This window comes from Zosterops lateralis, assembly GCF_965231275.1.
Source record: "Zosterops lateralis genome assembly, chromosome: 11".
Taxonomy (NCBI): domain Eukaryota; kingdom Metazoa; phylum Chordata; class Aves; order Passeriformes; family Zosteropidae; genus Zosterops; species Zosterops lateralis.
In genome coordinates this window covers 10,272,868-10,289,528 of record NC_139771.1, presented here as the reverse complement: position 1 = coordinate 10,289,528, position 16,661 = coordinate 10,272,868, and the positions used below count along the sequence as shown (strand labels likewise).

At 49.7% G+C, this 16,661-nt stretch overlaps 1 long non-coding RNA gene across 1 annotated transcript; it reads right to left on the bottom strand.

Annotated features, from left to right (window-relative positions):
* Positions 1-10,566: 10,566 nt before the first annotated feature.
* Positions 10,567-12,615, bottom strand: LOC310913942. Its single transcript, XR_014590920.1, has 3 exons — positions 12,464-12,615; positions 11,654-11,767; positions 10,567-10,992 (listed from the first exon to the last, which is right to left on the bottom strand). It is a non-coding gene; the product is annotated as an uncharacterized lncRNA (long non-coding RNA).
* Between the last annotated feature and the right edge of the window lie 4,046 nt (positions 12,616-16,661).

The window sequence follows — 16,661 nt, the reverse complement described above, 5'->3', positions numbered from 1 at the left end:
GGGGAGGGAACAAGATGGCGGCGCCCGCTCTGTAAGGACACGGCACAAGATGGCGGCGCCCGCTGGGGGAGGAGGCTCGCGATGGCGGCGCCCAGCGGCGCTGGAGGCCCGGCCCCTGTCCTCCGCCACTTCCGCGGAGCCGGAGGAGAGACAGTGGGCGGGCTCTTCCAGTGTCCCGGGGATGATTTCGGCTTCGCGCAATTCCGGCGCTTCCTGGCGATTTTGTGTGTTCCTGCGGGGCGCTGGGCCCGCACCCTTGCTGATCTCCCAGGCCTGGGCAGGCCTCGGGGCCGGCCAAGCACCCGCTTGTTTGGCCCTGCTGGCGTTTCCCTCTTCTTTTTCTAGCCGAAAAAGAGCGAAAGAACAACTATAACAAATGCTACAGGATGCTCAGGGCTTTCAGGTGCTCCTTAGCCTCCTCTCCTGCCACGACACAAAGCAGCTGTTTCTCCATATTTTTATCAGTGGCCGGTTCCTGTCAGGGCTTGGAGGGGCCAGAGGTGTCAGTTCCTGGTGGAAATGTTGGGCAGAGGGTGGCCCAGTGGAGCTGTTGGTGTGGATGGCACTGGGATATAGCACCAGGCACTGCAAAGGGATGGACTTTGGTGCTTTTGATTACGCTCTTGAATTAATAAGCCTCAAATTGGGACCGTTCATCTCGCTGGCCTGGCACACATTGTTCTCTGGAAGGCGAGGTTTAACACAAATAGAATTTAAGATGAACCCTGATTTTCTGCTAAAAAAGCCCACAGATAACTAACAGTTAGGTGATGCCAGAGTAGAAGTGCTGCAGGTAGCCAAGGCATGCTAACCAGCCCTTCACTGACTTAAGGTAGCTGGGGAAAGGAAAATGTTAGTGGTTTAACACATGACTGGGGAAGAGGTGATTGACACTTTATTCTCAAACATCTGAGGCAGATAAAAGCAAGGAACGGATGTTATCTGCTGTGATTGCTGGAGCAGGGCTTTTGCCTGTGAGCTCTGTGGGACAACAGACCTTTCATGTTTGCATAATGTGATCCAGGACTCAATCTTTCTTTAAGATCCTAATATGAGTCACAGGCCTGAGATTCCCATGTATTGGAAGAGGATTTCCTAAATTATGTATTTAGATATGGAGTCAAGTAGCCCCTTAGCAAAGGCTAAATAGAATGGAATGTCTCCTGGTGTGCTGTGTTCAAAACACCGTAATTTTTCAGCTAGCCTTCCTTCCCTTACCACCCCACCATCCCCCAGATTCCTCTCATGGAAATTTTCTTGGCAAATTGCTTCAGTTTCCCTTTGATTTATGTAGGCACTAGCCCTGTGACTTTGGCACCTCGCCCTGTAAGCATATCCTAGCACAAGCAAGTACTTTTGTCATCGTGTTTCGGGTGACAGGGGTGTTCTCTTCCAGCAGCACGGCAGGAGATGCCTGTAGGGGCAGGTTCCACCTCCTCAGCCTCATGTTTCCAGCCAGGGAAATGTTCCAGGTCCCTCTGCTCTCCCGGAAAACCCTGTTTATCTTGGCCTTCTCCAAAGAGCTGGGCTTTGGGGCCTGGAACTGGGTAGGCACGTTCAGGGGGAGGCAACTGTGAAACCTGAGGGGCTGAGCAAAAACAGCAGCCTCTAAGTAAAGGCTGGCCAGTGGTGCTGCATCTGGGGACTACTTCCAGTTGTCCAGGTTGGGTTTGCAAGTTCCTCTGGTAGGAGTGGCTGTCACTGCCCTTCCATGTGTCACATGGAATAAATGAACTCCAGTTGGTCTCTTAATAATACACACAGCTCCAGCTCTTATTTCCCTCTCTCCCTTAGGGCAATTTGTCCTAGTAAAGGGAGGGAAAGAAGTAAATGCATGTGTCCCTAATGTGTGGAAATAATTTGGCTTCAGTTGTTACATCCTAGGCCAAAAGTTGCTCTCCAATGGGTTCATCCCAGAGGCTGGATTTGACCTCCCTGGCAAATGCCAGTTTCCATATGTGACCCATCCTACACCCTGGTAAGCTCTGAACCAAACTGTTGTACACTAACCCTGTGTTTGGGTCCATTTATAATTGTGATTATTGAGTCATAATGAGCCTGTGCATCATCTGTTTCAAGACTTCAGCCCTACCACACAGGCTGAATTTGTCATTGGTTTGAAAAGGTGCTGCCTTTTGGCTTGTTCAAGGCTGAGTTTGGCTCTGCAGGCCCCTCTTGCCACTAACCTGTGAGCAGTGCCAGGCTGTTCTTCGTGCATGGGGTCAGTCACAGCTGCTCTTGGCCCCTGGCTGGGTGTGATGGTGGCTGGGACAGCTCCAGGGATAGCTCTGGGGACAGCTCAGGGACAGCTTGCAAAGCTGTGTTCAGCAAGGATAGTGTGCAGATCTGGCTACTGAGGCCTGCTGTCAAGTAACAGAGAGAGACAGGAGCTCAGAACTGCTTTTTCTTTCTTTATATGTTACTTTTTTTGTTCTCTCATTGCAAGAAATGTCCCCCTCCAATAGAGGGAGACAGACAGCTAGCTGCAGGTCAGGAAGCAGCATGAGAGAGGTTACTACACCCTGCTGCCATCCAGGTACTGGCAGCGTCCCACCCCCATGTGCTGTGGAGAGAGTGTGTCACCCTCAGGGCCTGGGAGCAGTGGGAAGGGAACAGCTACAGTGGAGCCAGTGCTGGCCCAGCCATCTGCCAGGGCTAAGGGACCATCGTGGTCTAATAAATGCCTTTGGCAGGATAGGCCATTAACAGAACTGCATCCCAGGAAAAGCCCTGCGTTCCTCTGTTTTTACAGGGCTGATGCCAAACTCAGAGCTGTGTCATCTGTCAGAGCAATTTGTTCTCAAGGAGGGAAGGAGAAGTTGTTTTCTAGATTTTATTGGTGTTTCACTGTTTAACCCTGTGTATGTAAAATCTGCCATTTGGCTGCCAGTGGGACACAGAAGGCACTTCTCTTTATTCACTCCTGGGCAAGGGGTTGTGGTTGCCAGCCATGAGAGCACAGGTATGAGGTGGCTGAGTGATGGCAGAGTTTCCTTAGCCTTGCTAAGGCCCTCAAAAAGCAGCTGGAGAAAAAGAATAACAACAGCCTTCTAGTTTCATTAATTTTAAAACCTCATTTTTTAGCTTGTCAGCACAACTCATACTGAGCCTCTTCCAAGAAAAACATGCCATTATTCTTATTTGGGGTTTGCCTGTGATTTCCATGAACTGATGGACTTAAGGGGCTGGTTGGAGCTTGGCTCCTGTTCTTTGTTCAGCTGCTCTGGAAACATCCTGCCTTCATAGAGAAACAATGGTGATGGGGCACTGCCTGTCCTCTTAGGAACATGGCAGGATTTCTCCCAGAGGAAAGCTGCCAGATCCTAGGACTGTGGCTGCCCTTGGATTGCCAAATGCCTACTCCAAACTGACATCAGGAACCTGGGGTGGTGACTTTTTTTTTCCCATGGAAAAGGGCCACCATTCGTGTCCTGGGGACTGTGGTCAGTAGTGCGCTTCTGCCTCCTAAAATTACAAACTATGCTGGATACCTCCCAGCGTAAAACTGCCAAAACCAAGAACTCTGGCTGCTCTTGGAGCACCAAGCACTTCCTCCAAACTGACATCAGGAACCTGGGAGGGTGAGTTCTGTTTCCCATGGAAAAGGGCCACCGTTTGTGTCCAGGGCCCTTTGGCAGGGAGTGGGCTTCTGCCTCCTAAAATTACAATCTGTGCGGGGTATCTCCCAGACCAAAGCTCCCAAAACCTAAGACTGGCTGCCCTTGGAGTACCAAACACCTCCTGCAGACTGACATCAGGAATCTGGGGGCATGAGGTTTCTTTCCCATGGAAAACAGCCACTGTTCTGTCCAAGGGCCTGTTTACAGCAGTGGGCTTCTCTCTCCTAAAATTATGAACATCACAGGATTTCTCCCAGATCAAAGCTGCCAAAACCTTGGACTCTGGCTGTCCTTGGATTGCCAAACACCTCCTTCATACTGACATCAGGAACCTGGGGGATGAGTTTTGTTTCCCGTGGCAAAGGGCCACTGTTTTTTTCCAGGGGCCTGTGGCCAGGGTTGGTCTACTGCCTCCTAAAATTACAGACACTGCAGAATTTCTCCAAGGCCAAAGCTGTCAAAACCTAGGTGGGGGTGCTTGCCTTACGCAGAATCTTTAGAGCCACTTGCTCTAAGCCTCGGAGTTGGGTGATGTCAGGGATCAGGTAAAGCAGGAGGAGGAGACTCTCTTTCTGAGGTACCAACAGGGTAGGTTTATTACTGCTGAAGAGTTCAGAGGAGAGAGCCCCAAACCCCCCGAACAAGGGGGATGTCTTGGTTTGAATAGACAGATATCTGCCAAGGAAGATTGGAGTCTCCCTTGGAATGTAAGTCCCCCCTCCCCCTTTTGAAATTATTATAAACTTGCAATTAAAAGGCTGTCAGGAAGCAATTTTGGGAATAGGTATAACAGTTCTTTACTAGAGATATTAAAAAAAAAAAAAAAAACCACAAATGTTGTAGTACAAAAGAATAAGCAAACAAACAAGAAATCCCAGAAAAAAAACAACCCTGACAGAGTCAGAAATACAACCTGATGCCCTGTTAGTCAGGGTGATGGAAAGAGTCCAAAGTCAGCCCTCCTGGAGTGGCAGATGTGGGCCTGTTGGAAGCAGAGACAGTCCTGTGGAGCCAGGGGTCGTGAAGTGGGTCCGGTCTTCCTTTGGGAGTCCCATGGGAACACCGGAGTGCCTGATGACACTTGTGGCTCCTTTTTATCTAGGTAGAAATGGTTTGCCTTCTGCTCTCTGGTAGAGCATCTCACAATAGGATGATGAAATGTGTCATGCCATTGGTGAGTTTTAATGGTGCGTTAACAGAAGATATTCCCATGGGGTAGTGAAAGACTTAGCAGAGATAAGAGATAATACCCCACCCGGTTTTTAACAGCTGGCTTGTCATCAGGGAAGGCAGTTACCCCCTCCCAACAGATAAGAAAAAACCTCCCCAACCGAGCTTTTGGCCATCTCCTTGTTTTGGTCAAGTACTCTTTAAGTATCCAACACTTAGTCTTCTCGGTAACTTATGGGGAAAAAATTCTTTAAAGTAAAAAAGGAGCAAACCTAACCCCCAAAAGGGAAGAATATTGATTTTTAAACGAGGGTGGAACGAGGGGTAGATACATAACTGTAACAAATCAGGACTTCACAGGGCAGGAGTGCAGGGAGGGACATACAAAACTTTGACGAATGGAGGAGCAAAGGGGGAGGATGCAACTTAAGGGGACCAACAGGGTGTTGAGGAACACAGAAGTTTCCAGAATTGTGGGCAGGGACAGGGGAGGATTGACAAGCTGGTGGGAGGAGGAAAGGACAGGTGTAGGGAAGATGGACAATCAGGGCAAAATCAACAACATAGGGGGGGAAAGGAACAGTCCATTAAGGGTAAGAAAATGAACACCACAACATCTCGCCCTTTCTTTTTCAAAAAGAGGGATCAGGGCGATATTCAGAATTGGGATACAACTCATGAAACCAAGGAGATGGGAGTTGGGGACTGGGGCATTCAGACACATTGACCTCAGGGAAGGAGGGTGTTAAGTGGCATAAACAACACTTCTTTGACACAGAAAACATAATCAAAACAATAATGATAATAAAAATAACCCAAAGTACAGTCTTTAAAATTGAAGAGAGCCATCCTGTGAGTCCTCATCCCGAGAAAAAAGTTTTTCAACCAGTTTTTGGATTCCACTTTGATGCAATTTATTAGTCCTTGATTTTCTTGATTGTGGCATGAATGTTTTCTTTCATTGATGTTAGCTTCATGCAGCAGAGACCCTTGAGTTCTGTGCAGTCGTGATTGTGCAGCAGCAACAGGAAGTCGATGGCCATCCTATTTTGTAGGGTGGCCTGCCTAGTTATTTCCTCATCTGATAGGTGGTCACTTTGACTTTGATGTTAAATTGTCTTGTTTAGCCACCCAACACTCTAGGTGGCCCAATTCACCTAGAGCCTTGGCTGTTGAAACCCAGGGCAAAAAGACGGAAACAGCAACCCTTTTTGTTATCGCCCAGTGGATAATTTCTGCATTGCAGTTTTCATCCAAATCTTTTAAGCTTCTCTTTTGGATGGCCAAATTATTCTTCATTCTCCAACCATCGATCTGTCTCAGGTTTTTGTTTCTCTCACCCGAGATTTCAGGCTGGTGGTTCTGGTGGGCTCAAGAGAGTGTTTTTCCCTCTGTCCTCTGAAGGCTTTAAATCTGACACGGCACGAGAATGAACGGAGTCTCAAGTTCTTGGTTTTCTTGGTTTCTCACGTTGTTTATTATTCTTATCTTACAATTCTCTGTGTCCAGTCAAGGTGTTCACAGCAGCTCGGACATGATGTGACTCCCCCCCATGATGGGAGGTCGCTCTGCTTTTATACAGATAACTATGTACTTATTATTTACCATTTCATACCACTGCCTAGTATCTGTACTAGAAGGGTCATTTCTGCTTTGACCCAACCACTGAAACTACTTTGTGCCCACGTCATGAAACTACTTTGTGCCCACGTCACTGCAGAAAATGGAGGATGAGGAAGAAGGAGAAGAACTTAGGGCAACACCCTAAATCCTCCATCTTGTTTGTCCCTCTGCACCTACATTCTAAAAACCCAAAACTACAAAACTTTCTACACAGTGATTACTTACATTACTGTCTGTTACACATTTGTGACTTGTAGTTCCTCTCTGTGTTGGAAGTTTTTCACATGGACTGAAATCAAAGCCTGTGTCTTCCTGGGCTCTGTGCTAGGCAAACCCCCCTGCACAGACCCCAGACCCTCTTTCTCAGGTCTCAGGCCACTCTACCGAGGTCCGTGACCATCCAAGGCACCCAGAGGGATGCCCTGGACTCTGACAAATCTGGGGTTTGTTGGGGGTTAACAGCGACAACTGCCCAAGTGTGCGTGGGCCTCCTATTAGGTGAGAGGGGATGCCGGCCCATGCCTGATCCCCACAGATGACTAAGGTCCCTTTATCTAATTTCCTGGAGTACCCATCTTTCATGCAGGACCTGCTGGTCTTGGCTAGTGACAGGCACCAGTTAGCAGCTTTTAAATTTTCTTTATGTTAGAGAACCAAATTAAATGTATCTTTGTGGTATTGGGGCTTGTAATTAAATTGTACACAAAAGGAGGCGATAGATGAACCCAAAATCTCAAACTCCTGTGGTTCCTTTTCCAATCAGGATAAGGTCTCTACCCAGTCGCTCCAGAGGATAAGGGGATTGGTGACTGGGAGTTGGAGCTTGTAGGTGGAGCCTCCCCTATAAATGACTTTAAAGGGGACCTTTTCTTAATTAGCTTTTCTTTGTACCTCTAACAAGGACCTGGGGAACTCTGTGGGCTTAAATGGGATCTGTTGAGAAAGATGAGACAGGAAAAACTTACAGATATGATTGCTTGGCAAGAGATTCTGAAAATATAAAGCCTGTGAGTGAAATAGAAATGAAGGCTGCAGGGGGTTCGGAGCTGCGTGCCAGCTAGCTCGTCACCGAATCCGCACTCAGGGGTACAGCTTAGTACCCTTGCAATCTTGCGGGTCTGAGCCTCAGGCAGAAACGTGGAACGGGCCATGCTTCACGCGGTTTCTGGGAGAGGAAGGGCCCGTGTGCATTTTGCCGTGGGCAGGCGTTGCTGCAGCCAAGTCCTCTCACTCATGTGGCTTGTGGTGCTTCCCGAAGGCGCACGATCACGCCAATCAGTGCAGCTCTGCTTTTTATCCATCCTTCTAGTGAAACTAAACCTAAATTTGGGGTTCGTGACTGGGGAAAGTGGGGAGAGGATGTCCCACTTTGCCTGGCCATGGCAAATATGGGAATCCTGGGAAGAATGGCCGATTCTACCCGGGTGAGAGGGGGAAGGCACATGCAGGAGGTCAGGGCTGGAGGGTGTTGAGCCTCTTGCTACTCCTGTGCCAGCACGCCAGTTTGGTGCCAAGCAGGAGTAGCGGAACCGCTACGCCTCTGCCTTCTGAAGAATGCCAGCCTTAGGGAAGGAGGGGCTGGGGCTGGGAGAACGGGAGACTGGGAGAAATGGTTTTTTAGGGAACTGGTCCTTTTTTCCTTTTTTTTCCACCTGCCAAAGCAGCTCGTAGCTGGTGAGGCCACAAGATGAACTCAGCAATTCTTAAATCCCCCGTGTGAGACAAATCCATAAAGGTCTTACATACACACTGTATCCCAAAAACATGCACTACCACATAAATCCACGGTGGTATGAGAAAAATAAAGGAACAAAAACCTGATAAATTTCTGCTGTGCCTCTTGCGGCCACAGGGTGTCGCTGTAGGACAAAGAAAGAACCCGTGATTTCGCAACCGGGAGGGAGGAAGGGAGGAAGGGAGGGAGGGAGGAAGGAAGGAAGGCAGGCAGGAAGGAAGGCAGGAAGGAAGGCAGGAAGGAAGGCAGGAAGGAAGGAAGCCCTGCTCCTGCTGCCCCACTATTGCTGACACAGGCCAAGATTCTCTTGGCCTCAGGGCACCTGGGCACACACTGGCTCATGTTTACCTACTGTGGAAAAGCAACCCTGGCTCCTTTTTTCCCAGGCACCTATCCAGGCACAAAACCTAGAACTCTCCCTGCCCTTGGAGTGCCAAACGCCTCATCCAAACTGACATCAGGAACCTGGGAGGGTGAGGCTTTTTTTTACCACGGAAAAGAGCCATAGTTCTTGTCCAGGGGCCAGCCTGTGGCTAGGAGTGGGCTTCTGCCTCCTAAAATTCCAAACATCGCAGGATTTCTCCCAGACCAAAGCTGCCAAAACCAAGGAAACTGGCAGCCCTTGGAGTGCCAAACATCTGCTCCAAAGTGACATCAGGAACCTTGGGGGTGAGGTTTGTTTCCCACAGAAAAGGGCCACCGTTCATGTCTTGGGTCTTGTGGACAGGAGTGGGCTTTTGCCTCCTGGAATTACAAACACCGCAGGATTTGTCCCACACCGAAGCTGCCAAAACCTAGTACTCTGGCTGTACTCCAAACTGACATCAGGAAGCTGGAAGGGTGAGGTTTGTTTCCCAAGGAAAAGGACCACTGTCCATGTGCAGCAGCCTGTGGCTTGGAGTGGGCTTCTGCCTCCTAAAAATTACAAACATGCAAGCATTTCTCCCAGACCAAGCTGCCTAAACCTAGGACTCTGGCAGTTTTTGAGTGCAAAATGCCTCCTCCAAACTGACATCAGGAACCTGGAAGAGTGAGGTTTGTTTCCCATAGAAAAGGGCCACCATTTGTGTCCAGGTGAAACATAGGATTGGAAACTAGAGGATATTAATTATAGAAATTAGAAGACATTGATTTAAAATAGCCATTTAGATAATGTGTATTGCCTGATATTTTCTGCTCTTTGTACCGTTGCTTGAGAAGGGAAGGGACTGGACTACAGAAGAGGGACAGGAAAACAGCAAGAAGGAATGCAAGGGTGTCTGACGAGAGGATGCTTACCAAAACAGAGACAAGAATGCAAGATTACCAGAGATACTGAGATAACAAGGTTCTTTGGGCCCCCAGAACCTATAAAACTGGCCCTATAGATTGGACTATGACCAGAGGATCAGTGGGCATGCACAGGACAGTGGGGTCAGAAGTTCATCTCAAGAGGAAGACTATTTCCTTCATCCCTGAGACCCCCGAGAGACCACCAGAGACAACTGGACAACTGTGCAGGCAAAAAGGACTGAGAAGCTAATTAGCATACGAAGTGGAGAGAGGGGAGCCAAGGAATGAATATGCATAAGTGCATTGTGAAACTTGCTGCATATGTACAATGTAACAGCCTAGAGAATAAAAGAAGACATGGGTGAGCAAGGGGGTGTGTATGCCTTTGGGGAGGTATTCCGCATACACCCGGCCTAATAAACTACATACCTACTTTAAAACTCATGTTGTATCTGAGTTTTAGAGTCTTTCTGCGTGTCACAGGGGCCTGTTGCTAGGAGTGGGCTTCTGCCTCCTGAAATTATGATGGGCGCAGGATTTCTCCCAGACCAAAGCTGCCAAAACCTAGTACTCTGGCTGTCCTTGGAGTGCCAAATGCCTCCTCCAAACTGACATCAGGAACCTGGGGAGTGAGGTTTGTTTCCCATGGAAAAGGACCACTGTCCATGTCCAAGATCCTGTGGCCTGGAGTGGGCTTCTGCTTCCTAAAAATTTGAACATCGCAGGATTTGTCTGAGACCAAAGCTGCCAAAAGCTAGGACTCTGGCTATCATTGGAGCGTCAAACTCCTCCTCCAAACTGACTTTAGAAACCTGAGGTGGTGAGTTTTGTTTCTGTCTCTGTCTGAAAGACACGTGCCTGCTAGGGAGGGCAGGGCCTCCCTTGGAACGGAGAATTCAAACCCGGTCCCTCCAAATTATTATAATTTAGAAAATTAAAGGGTTCTCAGGCAGAGGTATGGGGATAAGAAAAAAAGTTCTTTAATAGCACCTTCCCCGACCGCAGGGACTGTCCCCTTCGGTGCAGTTCCGGTCACAGCCGGCAGGGGCGCTGCAGCCTCCCGGCGGGCGGGGCAGTTGCTATGATCCCCCCGCGCCAGCAGGGGGCGCTGTGGGGCGGACACGGGCACCGCGCCGCCATGGGAGAGATGGAAGAGATGGATCCGCAATCCGGAGCTGAGGCCGAGGACGCGAGAGGTCTCGGCAGGCAGCGGGTGCGGGCTACAGGAGCAGCGAAAGGCCTCAAAGCAGTGCCGAACAAGCAGCAGGGGGGCGGGACAACAGCCACTCTGCTCCCAGCACCGCGACAGGCTTCTCTTTAGTGAGGCAGGAGAGAGCGAAGGCCCAGTTCAGTGGCTGCTCCCAGGGACAGAGGTTCGCCCCACGCCAGAAGAAGCAGGAACGGGCTGGGCTTGTGTAGCAGGAGTAAGTTCCTTTCCTTGAGCCGCAGCTACACTGCTCCCCTCCAAAAGTGAGGGGTGATCGAGTGAGTGCCAGTTTCCCCTGCCTGCCCCGCCGTCTCAAGCAACCACCAGCCAGGGCTTCTTAGCAGCACAATGGGGAAAAATCCTACCTGTGACAAGTAAAGGAAAGAAAAACACCTCAACCCCCAATAGTTTCCCATGGAAAAGGGCCGCCATCCCTGCACACCGGCCTGTGGCCAGGAGTGGGCTTCTGCCTCCTAAAATTCCCAACACCGCAGGGTTTCTCCCAGACCAAAGCTGTCAAAACCCAACTCTGACTGCCCTTGGAGCACCAAACACCTCCTCCAAACTGGCAGCAGGGACCGGGGAGGGGCGAGTTTTATATCCCATGGAAAAGGCCACCATTCGTGTCCAGAGGGCCTGTTGCTGGGACTTGGTTTCTGCCTCCTAAAATTACAAACGGTGCAGGATTTCTCTGAGACCAAAGCTGTCAAAACCTTAGACTCTGGCTGCCCTTGGAGTGCCAAAAGCCTCCTCCAAAATGACATCAGGAACCCTGGGGAGGGGGGTGAGGTTTTGTTTCCCATGGAAAAGGACTACTGTTCGTGTCCAGGGCTGCTCCTCTGGATTTTTTCATGTTAATTTAGTTATCTGCAGTAGCCTCTCCCTCCCCACTTCTTATAGTGTTCAACTTGCTTTAAAATAATGTTTTTCCTGGTTAAAAATTTATCTGTTTTTCTCCTCTTTTCACACCACAAGACTCGGGAAAAATAGTGAAAAAACCTGCCTGTGCACAGCAATTGTACAAACCATTAGGAAACACACAGGTAACACCTCCTGGAAGAATACTGGAGAGCATTTGTGAGTCCTGCTAGGAGTGAGACCACTGTGTCATGAGTGTTGTTGAAATAAGGAGAAAAACAACTGTGGAAAAGAGGACACTTCATCAGTTCAAAAAGTACTTTTAACTCTTCTTAAAGCTTACTAAAAATGTAACTCAAATAGACATAGGCTGTGAATGAAAAAAATCTGCTACACGTGTACAGTTAAAATGCCAAACCTGAGCAAGGTATGTGGTCCACACAAAGAGAGCTACTTTGGGCTGGGTGGGTCTGGATTTTGTCACACGATCAGAGCGTGTTTTGGATAGAGGAAACAATACTGTTTTAACTATATAAAAATATGCAAGTGTGATCAGGTCTGCCATTCAAGTACTTCACCGTTCACATAGGACCTGGGTACACACCCACAGCTTGAAAATGCCTTTGGTGGACTGGCATCTGCAAAGCCAGAGAAGGAGCAAAAGTCCGTACCTTGGAAAAGACAGATGCTGCCTGTCACTGAGCACCAAGGAGGCAGGGAACCTGCTGTCCTTCCAGGCTCCAGAGGTGGAGGCTGGGAGTCCTAGCTAGGGCAGAGGGGAGACCTGCTGGCTCCTGGGGCAAATCCCTGCACAGCCTGACACAGAATTACACCTCTCTGTCTGCTCAGCCTCCCAGGGCCAGTGATGGAGGCACCAGCACCCGCATTTAGCTGAAATCACAGAAATAAATACACTGAAAGAGCCCGCAGCAGAATCAAGGTAGGAGCACCTGAGAGGCTGGTGCTGAGATCCCTGACCTGGCTGGGCGTGCTGGGGTCCTGGCCGGCAGCTGCAGGCAGCGGTGACACTTCTGCCCCCTTCAGACCGGGCGATGGAGCCGGCTCCCAGCAGTGAGGGGTGGGTGACAAAATGCCACACCAGCCGTGTCCCCTCGGCCTGTCCCCGCGGCGCCCCCCGACAGGTCCGCAAGTCGCCGCCAGGAGGCGCCCCTGGCGCGCCGGGGGGGGGGGCGGTGCCGGCGGGGGCGGAGCCGCCATTTAGCCCCGCCCCGCCCGGCCGTGACTGCCCCGCCCCGGCCGCCACAGCCTCGCCTTGGCAACCACAACAATGCGGGGCAGGGCCCGGCTCCCTCCCGCAGGATCCCGGCAGGAGCCCCCGGTGAGGGTGGTAGTGATGGGCGAGAGCTGCCCGGGCCTGCGGCGGGAGCGGGCACCTCACGCTGCAGGGATCTGCAGGTTTCATTGTGCCTTCCCGCTGCCCGCCGCGCTCTGAGGCGTGCGGTGCCTCTGCTGGGGTCACTTCAGAAGGAGGTTTGTCCCCGGGTAAAGGAGGGAAAGTGAGGGAAAGGCTGTGCAGTGATGCAGTGCTCGAGTGCCACGGGACCGCCGTGGGATTTAGTGCCCATCTCTGTGATAAGTGCTGCATTTTTCCTTCTGACCCTTTAAGGCCTGGCAAATGTGGTGCCAGGACCTCTGAGAACAGTACAGCTCTGTGGTCCATGATATTGTCCTCAGTGGCAATGAAGTCTGGCCAGGAATTGTCACTGGCCACTCCGCACAATAAGGCAGTTGCCATCTTCACATGGAGCAATTCCTCTTTCTCAGCTTGTTTTTGGAAAGGGAAGCACATGCTGATATATCTACTTAGGAGCCTGTTGTTCATGTAGAGTTTAAACCTGGATTTTAAAGCTTCAGTTTTGCAGGATCTGCTACACAAATCAGGAAGTTGAAGATCCTCCTGACAGCAAATGAGGGGGTCATTTACAGATTGACAACTCTTTTTGCTCCCTCCAAGAGCCCTGAGCTCAAGCAGATTTCTCACCAAGTTACTAAATTTTTGAATCCACTGGCAGGGACCTTCCTGGATCATGCTCTGTGAAGTGCCAGCTGGGAAATGTAATCTCCAGCAAACGCATCCCTGAGCCCCTGCCTGGCTGAATCAAAACCTCTGACCCAAGCCCAGCTGTTCATGGACCTCAGCACGTGTGGATGTGGTGGTCAGCAGTGGCCCCTTACCAAGAGACAGCCTCATCATGCCCTGCCAAATGGGTGATGGTGATTCCTTCCCATCACAGGTCTCCCAAAGAGAGGAAGCATTAACACCTTATGAACGGCATTGGTCTGCAGCAGTGTATGCAGTCACTTTCCTAATAAGAAAAACATCAAGGAAAAAAGAAATGTGAGGATCTTTTGATCCTTTGTTCTTATTAATTTCTCTGAAGACCTTGGTCTCCTCACACATAGCCTGCCTGCTAAGAAATGTTTGATATGACATTTGTGCTATTTTTCCCTGAGTCAGCAAATTGATCCACTCCAACACAAAGTATGGCAGCCAGTGACTCACTTAACCCCACACAGGTCACCCAGAAAGCAACTAAGAGACAGCCTTAGCTCTCAGAAGGCCAGCCCCAGCTCTGATGTTGGTGTCTGATGCAACTGGGCAGAACAGATATTCCTCAGGCTGGTGTTATGCTGGGGTAGGTGGGATAATTCATCTTCTGTAGCCTCAAACGTTGGTTGAGAACTTCACTGAAGACAAACCCAGAGAGAACCTGTTTATCTAAACAAAGTAAGAGGTGCTGATTTCTATTTGCCAGAAATTTAGGCAGTGATATGGAGCTAGCCCTGAGTGCTGGAACAGAATAACTGAAGCTGTAACACCCACTTATAAGCATTTCAGTTTAGGATCATGCTTTGCGAGGCATACCTTCAATTTGGTGTCTCAGAGATTTGCAAACAGTGAGTCATAACTCCCTGGGGTCAGAAATGCAGCTGCTGAGGTACCAGGCATTGAGAAGTATTGTCCAAGATAAAAGCAAAGCAAACTTCACTGCCCACACACTCTTCTCCTTCAAGGCTGAGTGTCTTTGTCACAGTCTTTGAAAACTTTGAAAACATGCACTCAAAATTATACCAGCTTCTTGTGATTACCATTGATTTGCTTCTCCTTTTAGAGCAGACAAGAGGGCATTGCGAAAATCTGTCACTTGAAAAGAGTTGAAGCAGATAAATCTGAAACTAATGTGCAGCACCCTGTGCTTGCAGAGAGGTGTCTCGCGTTTGAGGTGGGAATCCTGCTGTGGGACATGTCTGTGTCCTTCCCATGGAAGGTCTCAGAAAAACTTCCTAGGCCTCCATAGACAACCTCTGTCTCTTAGGACCCAGGATGGACCTGCAGATCCCAGAGGGTGTGCCTGCATTGCAGCCAGCTTGGTTCCTACTCACAGAGAGCTGTCTTTGGGACACCTCTTGGCACTGACTCATTGTTAAGGAAGAAGCAACATGCAAGTCACCTGTCCCACAGTGTCCCACTCACAGAGGTGCTGTGGCACCAGGCTCCTGTCCCATGACACATTCTGGGTGCAACAACAGCATGACAGAGCCACCTTTGCCACAAAATGCCTGGATGCAGAGCTCACGCAACTGGCCCACCCCTTCACACAACATCCCATGCAGAGAAGAGCAGTGGCACCAACTGTGGCACCAGCAAAGTCTTCCAGGCCCTACCAGCCACTGGCCTGCCCTCCCTGCCCTCATGGCGTAAAGGCCACTAATGGCATGAGCTGAGAGCTCTCAGGCTCACCAGATCTTCACTGTAAAGGCTTCGGTTCTTGAAAAGTAACAGCTCATAGAACCTGCTGCTTTGGTAACATACTCCTCCTACAAAACTGATCCCTGAAGGAAGGCCAGTTCTGCAAAGGCCTTTGCAGTTCTGTGCTGGCTGCTCCCCTCTCTCTGTACCTATTTTTATAACATTCCTATGGTTTAAAAAGCCTTTCAGAAATGCCTCTGTTTAGAGGGATACGGATCTGACACAGTAACTGACTCACTCTGGCCTCAGGGAAGTTACTTCACTCTCTGGATCATCTTCTCCAATTGAGTATGAGAACAATCATATGAAATTACCTGGCATACCTCCCAATGCAGCTGTAAAAAAATAATTATCTGGTATTTAGGACTGGCTGTAAAAAGGGGAAGGTGGTGGTGTTGGCGAACCGCTGTAGCTGAGGAGGGCAGCTAGGAGACCTGCAGGCTCAGGTGAATATCACTATCTGTGTGACAGCCTCATGGGTTTATGGTTATAAATAGGATGTGGATGCCTCTCTGGCCCCAAGCACAAAGTCTGGGCCATAGAAACACCCCTTCCCCTGTGACACTTGACTTTTCCATGAGCTTTGGTTTCCACCAGTCCAGGCCCAGATAACTACAGCAAGCACAAAGCCGTGTGGTGCTCACCTTACATCATGACAGCATCATGGGATTGTTTCTCCCTGCCTATCTTGCCAGGGCCAACATAAATACTTGTATAAGGATGTCCCCTGTGCTCAGCATGTTGTCCACAGCCTCTGCAGGAGGCTGATTCAAAGGCAGAGCAAGTGTTGGGACTTTCTCATCTCAGGGAATGAGCTGGCATCCAAGGGAAAGTGCTAGCATTGCCACCTCCCAGTATCAAAGAGATGACAACTCTGTAGTGGTCTTGTGGCTGTTGCTATTGAACAGGGGAAAGCTCTCAAAAGAATTCAAAGCCATTTCTTTTATGGGTCTCCTGTGTCTGGTGTGAGGGGACTTGGCACAATCAGGTTTTGCATCACTGCAGAGTGGTCCCTGCAGAAGTTGAGGCAGACACTGCACTCAGAGTACTTATTTAAAAACTTCAGGGGGCTCCAAGCATCAGCATCTTGTTATTCAGAAGTTTTTCATACTATTTTTTCTATAGCTTCTTAAAGGCAGCTCCACACAGCTCTCAGGGTCTGTCCATTTATGCCAGCAGCTAGTCTGTAGACTCAATGCCTCAGCTCTTCTTCTTCTCTCTTTGTTCTGCAGCTCTGGTGCACTCCTTCCTGTCTCTGTCACACCACCTAAGCCTGTCTATCCCTCCTACAGCAATTCACCTTTTCTATCCTCCTCTCCCTTCCTTCTCACAGCACATCCAGCAGACTCCATCTGATTCCAACTAACCCCCTGCCCAGCTAACTCGCTCTTTATCACACCCATA